Consider the following 8,485-nt stretch of genomic DNA (forward strand, 5'->3'; position numbering starts at 1 on the left):
CCTTCCTTTTTTCCCCCTGCCCTTCTCACAGGAATATGCGCCCCCTTCTAAAATTTCCCCAAATCCCACCCGCCGCCCCTCCCTTTACACCCAGCCCTGGTTTATTTTTCCACTCTTAATTCCTAAATTCCCAAAGACCGAGTAATTAAGCCTCCAATATCCCGGGAAATCGTCCATGTCCTTCCGCTGGATGCCATCCTGGCGGGAGGGGACAGGGCCAGCCGGGCTCGGTGACATCGCGCCGAGCTCCCTGGGAAAAGGTGGTGGTGGGCGAGAGGGAGCCCAGATTTCCTGGGAAAACTCCTTTTCCTGAGATTATTTGAACCTGGGGATGGATTGGGACGCAAGCCAGCACTGAGGATGGCTCTGGACACGCAGGACCCCGCCCCAGCACCTCCTCCAGCAGCACGACGCCACCATTCCCATTCCCAATCCCGGCAAAACCCTCCCCGCGCTCCTCCGAAACTCCGGGATTCGGGATTCCTCCTTTTCCTGCATCAACACGAGGATCCCGCCAGCTCCTCGAGCAGGCACGATTATCAAGAATTTATCAAAAACCACAACACGCCGAGCCCCTTCCCTCGCCGCGCTCTCCCCCTCTCCAGCGGGTTCGGGAATCGCTCGGCTTTCCCTGGATCTTTCTGCCAGAGCTTCACGCTAATTCGGTTTGATCCTCGCTCGCCGGGGGCCCGGCGGAGCTGGGGCTGCGGGAGACAGGCTGGGAATGGTGCCGGGATGCTCCCGGAGAGAGATGCGAGCTGACAGCGCGGCTCCCGAGGGATGCGGGCACCCGCGCCGGGAGCCGCCGGGGCGGGGAGGAGAAAACCGGGATTAAAGGCTGGGAATGAGAGCCCATCCCGGCAGGGCGTTCGTGCCTAAACGCACCCAGAGCCTGCGTTAGCCCCGCTGGGGCTGTTGTGCGGCTTTATTTGATGGCTTTAATTAATTTGTTGCTCCACACGCAGCTCGGTGCTCCCCCCACGCGCGTGGCTGCGGCTCTTGGGACACGCAAGGGAGCCCAGGGGTGACCCCAAGCTGTCCCCCCTCCCCACTCCCCCAGCAGCAGTGTCCCCACATCCTGGTGGCCTGGCCCAGTGGCCCATTTTGGTGGCCCAGTTTGGGGACCACGGGGTCCCAGGCAGGGCCAGAGGTGCTCTGAGCTTCCCATCATGTGCTCGACCTTCCCCAACAGGGCAGGAGCTTCCTCCTGCTCCATCCTCTTCCTCCTCCTCCTCCCAGGCAGCACAGCTGCACATCCTGCAGTGGATGAGCTGCAAATCCACCCCAACCCACCCAGTCCTGTTGTTACCTTCATTAGGGTCTCATTAGGGGCCCACGAGTCCCCCAAAACTCCGTGGTGACCCTAATTAGGTGGCCCTGTCCCTGCCCCGTGCTGGGCTCGCCCTCTCTGCGCTGAACCCCAAAACATTGAGGGGACAGGGAGCCATAAAGGACCAGGGATGGAGCCGGGGGTCGCTGTGGGCTGTGTGACATCCCAAATTCCCAGAGGAATGGCAGCTCGGCGTCCCCCTTGTGCTGTCCTGGCAGCCACTCCTTGAGGGGAATGAAGGCACAAAAGCCCTGGGGACAGCCTGGAGAGGGACAGGGGCAGGGAGAGCGGCGCTGCGGAGGCAGCGTGGTTGTGGTTGTGCCACACCAGGGGGGAAATAAAAGGAAATAAAAAGCCTCTATAAATGATGTAATTTCTCCCGCCAGGCTGGGAACAGGAGCGAGGTGGCTGCAGGTGACAGCCAGAGCCTCTGAAATGCCAAACCAGCCGTGATGCCAGCGCTGGGGTCACCTCCGTGTCCCCAAGCCACAGATCGGCTCCTCTTTGGCCACCCCGGAGTGCTCGGGGCTGCAGCCAACAAAGGGACCCGCCGGGACCTGGGCCTGGCAGTGTTCCCTCTGTCCCTGCTGTCCCTGCTGTCCCTGTCACCTCCACCATCCCATTCCCCATGCCAGCAATGCCAGCAGGAGGCTGCAGGGCATGGATTCAGTGATTGATGGGCTGAGAGGAGCCAAAGGTCCCGGCCTTGTCACTGTGCCAGCACCGGGAGCATCCCGGAGCACATTTATGGCTCCCGTCCCTCCTTTACACATCCCAAAGTGTTCCCTCCAGGCTCGCGCAGCTTTTGGAGGGCAATAAATCCCCAGTTCTGATTGGGGCCCATCCCAGACTCCATCCCAAACCCCATCCATGCCTCTGGATGTGAAAACCCCCCCTAGCCCCATCCCAAATCCCACACCCCAGGGGCTGCATGCCCCCACGTGAACATCCCAAAACACACCCCCGGGTTTTCCTTACTTCATCCTCCTTCCCATCGTCACTCCCGAGGAAAATGGGATCGGCCCCTCTCCCTCCTGTCTCCCCCGGGCTCCCTGAGGAGCAGCCGGCAGATGTTCGCTCGGTGCCAATCTGCATCCTGCTGGATTCCATAATAATATCAATTATCCCAAGCTTTCATCCACGGAGCTCTGTGTTCCCTGGGAAATAGAGATGGATGGAGCTGCTCCACCGCCAGCCAGAGGCGCACGGGGTCCTGAGGACACCAGGCTTGGTGCCAGACGGGGAGGTCACAGCGGTGGAAGGGGCGAGGAGAGCCTGGGGCTGGATTTCCTTTGGGAAATGGGAAAACGCCGCAAAACTCATTGCCAGTCCCAGCTGGAGGCGACACCCCGAGCTCTCTGCTGGTGGATGGGGAAGAGCAGAGATTCCTGGGGACATCCCGGCTCCAGGCATGGGATACCTGGCAGATGGGTGCTGGCACCCCCTTGGCAGGCCACTGCCACCGCTGGTCACCTGCCTGGAACATCCCGGCTCTGGCACCGCTCCCTGGAGCTTCCCTCAGTCGGGAGCAAGGTGGGATGAGGGTGGCAGCACCCCAGATTTCCCCTGGAAAGCCGGATCTTTCCCAGGGGATTGTGCTGTCCCTGCTTCCCGAGCTGCCCGACAAGGAGGGGGATCCTTTTTTTTCCGCTCCCGTTCCTGTTTTGGCAGCACTGGAGTCAAGTAGCTCAATTAAGCAATAACTGCCTCTGTACAGCTGCCCACACAGCCTGCGGTAAATAATTAAATGCTGAAATAATCCAGCAGATGGGAAGCAGCATGGAGAGGGATCCGGGAGGAATCCTCCCTCCTGCCCCGCTCATCCCTGGCCCTGCCACAGCACCGGGACGCCGAGCCATGGAAATACAGGGAAACACCTGGAGGGGAAAATCCCGACTCCCACCACGTGTCCCCCCTCCCCGAGAAGCAGAACGTGGAAAACATCATGGAAAATTTTAGCTGAGCCCTGGTATTGATCTGGAGGCAAAGCACATCCCCGAGCCAGCCCGCAGCTCCTCTCGCACATCACCCGCCTTTATCTGCTCCAACGCAAAGCAGGAGCATCACTGAGAGGCCTCATTAGCAGCCGCTGATAGATAAATATTAATTCCAAACCCTCTGGAATGAGGATCCAGCTTGGAGCTGGGAGGGTTTGGCACGGGAGGCTCTCTGGTCCAGCCACCAGCGTCACGCAGCAGCTCTGCTGTCCCAGCAATTCCTGGCGTGGAATTGGCACCATCCATGTGCCACATTCCCTGTCTTTTCCCAGGCAGAGCCGGAGCGAGGGCAGCAAAGGCAGTGAGAGCTTTTCCAAAGGGTGATCCAGCCCTATCCACCTCCCAAAAATCCCTTTAACGGTCCCTAAAATCCCTTCCTGCCATTCCCAAGGGCCTGCACACGGGGATGGCTGGGGGGCAGTGGCTGGGGGATGTTGTTGCACGGCGATCCCGGCTCCCGGCAGGCAGCCGGAGCCTCCTCTCCATATTCACATTTCCATCACATCCTCCTCAGACAGCTCCACTCCACTCCTCCATCTGCTTAAATGCCACCTCCGAGAGGGATTGGCTCCCAACAGCTTCTCCCCTTGTAGCTCGCTCCTCGTTCTCCTCCTCAGGATTTGCATGCCTGATCCCGGGAATTCGCGAGGGCCTCGGATTTTGTGGGGCCTGGGAGCCAGGCAAAATGTGTCAGCCTGGGAATGGGGCAGGGGATGGGCTCCAAACCTGAATTTCTTCATGGAAACAGCAGCTTTTTGGGTCCAGAACATCCCGGGAAAGGCTGAGATGTCCAATTCTAATGTCACCCACTTGGGGACATCCTCGGGGAGGGTCCTGCCGCAGGCTCGCAGCCAGGAGGGATTTATTTTCCGAGCGTGAATTGAATCTCAGGTGAGAACAGATTTTCCTGCCAGATCCACCTGCCCGGCACCTGGAGAATCAGATAGGGGAAGTGATCCCGGGAATCGAAGAAAGGGATCCCGGGAATGAGATGGGGAAAGTGATCCCGGGAATCACATCGGGAAAGTGACCTCGGGAGACGCCTTACAGATCCGTATCTCCGTTATCAGCTCCCGGCCAATTCCCAAACACCCCCGGGGCTTAATCCCACACCCAGACCAGCCCCATGAGGCAAAATGCAATCCTGGGATGAACTGGGATGAACTGGGATGCTCTGGGTATCTCCCCAGCCTGCCTGGAGCTGCACCCGAGCTCCTCAGCGCGAGCATCATCCATGGACCTGCTGCCACCTCCGACGGCTCCGGCGGCTCCATCCCTCGGCCAAACCCCCTTTTGTCACCTCCCAGCCTCTCCTTTGGGGACCCCCGCGCCTGTCCCCCCTCGCTTTGTGCCGGGAGGGTGCCGGGGGCGGGGGGACAGCGCAGCTGCTGCTGGCAGAGGATGTGACAGGGTGTCACAGCCCCTTTTCCCCCCCTCCGGCACTCGCTGTCACAGCGCGTTTTTCCCGGGAGCTGCTGAATAATTTGCATCCGCCACGACGCAGCTTCTGGGCCGTGTTTGTCAAAGTCAATCTGCGCCTCGCTGCCTCCGGAGATTCCAACACGATCGCGGCGTCCGGGCTCATGGATGGGCACCGGGAGCGCTCCGGAGCTGCCCACGGAGCCGCGCGGGCACGGCCGGGATGGGCCTGGCACCTCCCGTCCGTCCCAGTGCAGCCCCAAGGGGTGCAAATTCCTGGGAGGAAGGCAGGAAACAGCCTGTGGGTGACACCAGGACAAATCCATGTGTCCCCTCATGCCTGGGATGAGCTGCGGTGATCCAAAGGGATTAAACACCGGTGCAGGAGCATCACATCAGCCCCCGTCTCCTGAACCCCACCGGATGCAAATTCTTGGGAAGCAGCAAGGAAAGAGCCAGCAGCTTGTGGGTGACACAAGGATAAGGTGTCCCAGTCCCCCATGGATGAGGGACATCCCTGGGATGAGCCATGGTGCTCCAGGGGGAATAAACACCGGTGCAAGAGCATCACCCCAAATTCCAGCATCAGCCCCCAGCTCCCTGAACCCCAGGGATGTAAATTTTTGAGAGGATGAAAGGAAGGAGCCACCAACTTGTGGGTGACACAAGGTCAAGGCGTCCCTTGGGGACATCCCTGGGATGAGCCATGGTGCTCCAAGGGAAATAAACACCGGTGCAGGAGCATCACCCCGATTTCAGCCTCAGCCCACGTCTCCTTCAACCCCAAGGATGTAAATTCTTGGGAGCCAAAGGGGAAAGAGCCACCAGCTTGTGGGTGACACAAGGACAAGGTGTCCCTGTGCCTCCTCATCCCTGGGATGAGCTCCAAAGGGAGCAAACACCACTGCAGGAGCATCACCCCCAATTCCAGCATCAGCCCCCAGCTCCCTCCACGCCAAGGAAGCAAATTCTTGGGAGCCAGGAAGGAAAGAGCCACCAGCTTGCGGGTGACACAAGGACAAGTCGTCCCTTGAGGACAATCCCTGGGACATCCCTGGGATGAGCCACGGTGCTCCAAGGGGACTAAACACCAGCACAGGAGCATCACCCCAAATTCCAGCCTCAGCCCATGCTGCTGCCACGAGCTGGGGGGGCTCAGCCCCGCCTCGCCCCCGTCCCTGGCACCGCGGGAAGGGGCCAGCGGCTTCTCCTGGATGTTCCCTCGGTGACAGCTGTCGATCCTGCGATAGACTCGTGTTCCCTGGGAGCCTGGCTTTGTTCCCTGCACAAAGGGAGCTGCCAGGGAGCGGTGACAGCAGCGGCACAGAGGGATCAAGGCTGGCTGCGACGTGGGAGAGGGACGGCTTTTGTCACAACCCTGCCAGGCACGGTGGCAGCGGACTGGGCTGGGAGTACAGATGGAAAGAGGGAAGAGCCAGAGGGTCATCCCTGCTCCTTGCTGATCCCCCTGAGCTCAAAAACGCCCCAAAAGCCGCTTTATGGGGCGTGCCCGCCCACGTTCCCCCAGGTTCCTGATCTGGAGAGACGAGGGAACAAGTGTGACAATGGGGACACGTCGGGGTGCTGACAGTGGTACCACAGCCCTGGTGGGGTGGAGCCAGAGCTTTTCCATCTCTGCCAGGACCCTGCAGGCTCCATGGCACAGCCAGACCGGGCACCCAGGGGACGCCAAAGCAGTGGCAGAGGGTGCTGTGACCTCCAGGGCGCTGTCACCCCCCCTGTCCCACTCCCCCAGGGCAGGACACGCTGCTGCCCCCTCCCTCAGCTCCATCCAGCTCCAATTCCAACCCCTGGGATCCCCTCACTCACCTTCCTGCCAGCCCTCCTAAATCCCAGCGAGCATCTCCCGGGCTTTGCCGTGAGCCGGCCGCATCCAGGCTCTCCATCCACGTCCTGCGGCGGCACGGCCTCCCCTCCGCTCCCAAACTTCCCAAATCCAGGGGAGTGGGGGCTGTTCTCGCTTTCCTGCGCTATCTATAGTCCCCTCCATACCTCTATATATAGATTCTATATCTCCCAGCTAATCTCTCCGCAATCATAAAGCCATTAAATTAATTAACGGAGGGAAAGAGAGGGAAAGGGCTGGAGGGCCCCGGGAGGACAGAGGAGCGCTTTATTTATCATTTATTTATTTATCTCCCGATTTTCAAGGCGGGTCAGCCCCAGCGGCTGCCACTCCAGCTCGGCTCCGACCACACAGAGCAGATCCATGCTGAGCCATCATCCCAACCTCTGCCTCTCCTGGTGTTCCAGGTGGGGAATGAGGCAGGAGAAGAGCTGGAGGTGCTGGGATCTGCATTTCCACGCTGGATGCAGAGCATGGGATGGGTGGGAGGGCGGTGCTGAACCCCATACCCATCCCCATTTTCGCGGCGCCCTGCGGAGCCGGGCGAGAATTCCAGGGGCGGGCAGGGAGGGTGTGAAGTGGTGACGATCCAGGAGCGCTGCCAGGAGCGAGGGAGCTGCAGCCGCCAGCGGGAGCAGCCGCAGGCGCCGGAGCTCTGGATGAGCCCCTGGATTGGAGGGAGAGCTCGGCGTGGGTCGATTCCGGCGTGTTTGCAACCAAATCCAACCTCGGCTCGTCTGCTTGGGGTTTGGGGAATGTCGTCACCCCGAGCTGGGCATCCTTGGAGCTTTTCCAGGGAATCTGGGGCAAATCTGGGGCTGAACGCAGTGGGGGAAGGAGAACCCAGGTGGAGAGGTGGAAATGGGGAGAGATGGAAAACTCCGGCTCCACCTCACCCGGGCTTCGGCCCCGCTGTCACCACCCCCATGTGTCCTCATTGTCACACTTGTCCCCTCATCTCTACGGGTGAGGGAGCTGGGGGAACATGGACAGGCACACCCCATAAAGGGATTTTTGGGGCATTTTTGGGCTCAGGGGGTCAGCAAGGAGCAGGGATGAGCCTTTACAAGACCTCTGGCTCTTCCCTCTTTCCATCTCCCAGCCCAGCCCGGTGCCACCGCGCCTGTGACAAGGCGGAGGGACAGACACGGCCAGGAATGGCAGGACTGGGAATGCTTCCCTCTGATCCCCCCGGCTGATGGATCGTCTGTCTGCCTGCAATCCCCGGCAGTCACTCAGCCTCTAATCCGCAGCCCTGGCGCATTCTCCTCGTTGACAAGGAGCTGACACGGTTTTCATGGCACTTAATCAGCTCTTTAAATTTAATGCCCCAATCGGCGGCATCGGCGGCGGCCACTCCGCCCCGGCCGGGTGGGGGGCGGCAGGAGGGAGGAAATCCCTGCTGGAATTTCAAGGATGGAGCTGTTTGCAGCAGCCAGAAGCTCCCCCCCAAAAAAAAAAAATCCCAGCTCGGCTCCCAGCTCTTCCCGTTTTCTCTCCTTCCCTCAGGAACAGCCCAGGAATCAGCAGGGCGTGGTGGCCCCGGGGCCTGGTGGCATCCGCCCCACAAAGTCCGGGACACAGCCCCACATTCCAAGCCCTTGGATCCCCGGGAGCCCCCCCAGAGTGACCCCGGTGGCACAGGGCTCTGTAGTGGGGTGAATCCTGTGGTGACACCGGATCACAGCCACCGCGGAGGTGACAGGGAGGTGACAGCAGCCAGGGGTGAGGCTTGATGGGCAGGGCAGGGAGATTGGCTGGGATCAGGGGAGAGGAACATCGGGAATGGCCACAGCAGGGATCGGTGACATCCAGGCACCTCGTGACAGCCAAAGCCGAGCGCTGTGGGAAGATGGGGATGATGGGCTGTAT

The 8,485-nt window shown here is 60.5% G+C and overlaps 1 protein-coding gene across 1 annotated transcript in view; it reads right to left on the reverse strand.

Annotated features, from left to right (window-relative positions):
- Positions 1 to 6,677, reverse strand: part of ADGRB2 (adhesion G protein-coupled receptor B2) — a 61,011-nt gene extending 54,334 nt beyond the window's left edge. The window contains exon 1 of the mRNA XM_048326975.1: positions 6,577 to 6,677. The gene's annotated coding sequence lies outside the window, so the exon portion shown is untranslated. The remainder of the gene's footprint in view (positions 1 to 6,576) is intronic.
- Positions 6,678 to 8,485: the final 1,808 nt, after the last annotated feature.

The sequence above is a fragment of the Corvus hawaiiensis genome, chromosome 23 (genome assembly GCF_020740725.1).
Source record: "Corvus hawaiiensis isolate bCorHaw1 chromosome 23, bCorHaw1.pri.cur, whole genome shotgun sequence".
NCBI classification, from domain to species: Eukaryota; Metazoa; Chordata; class Aves; order Passeriformes; family Corvidae; genus Corvus; species Corvus hawaiiensis.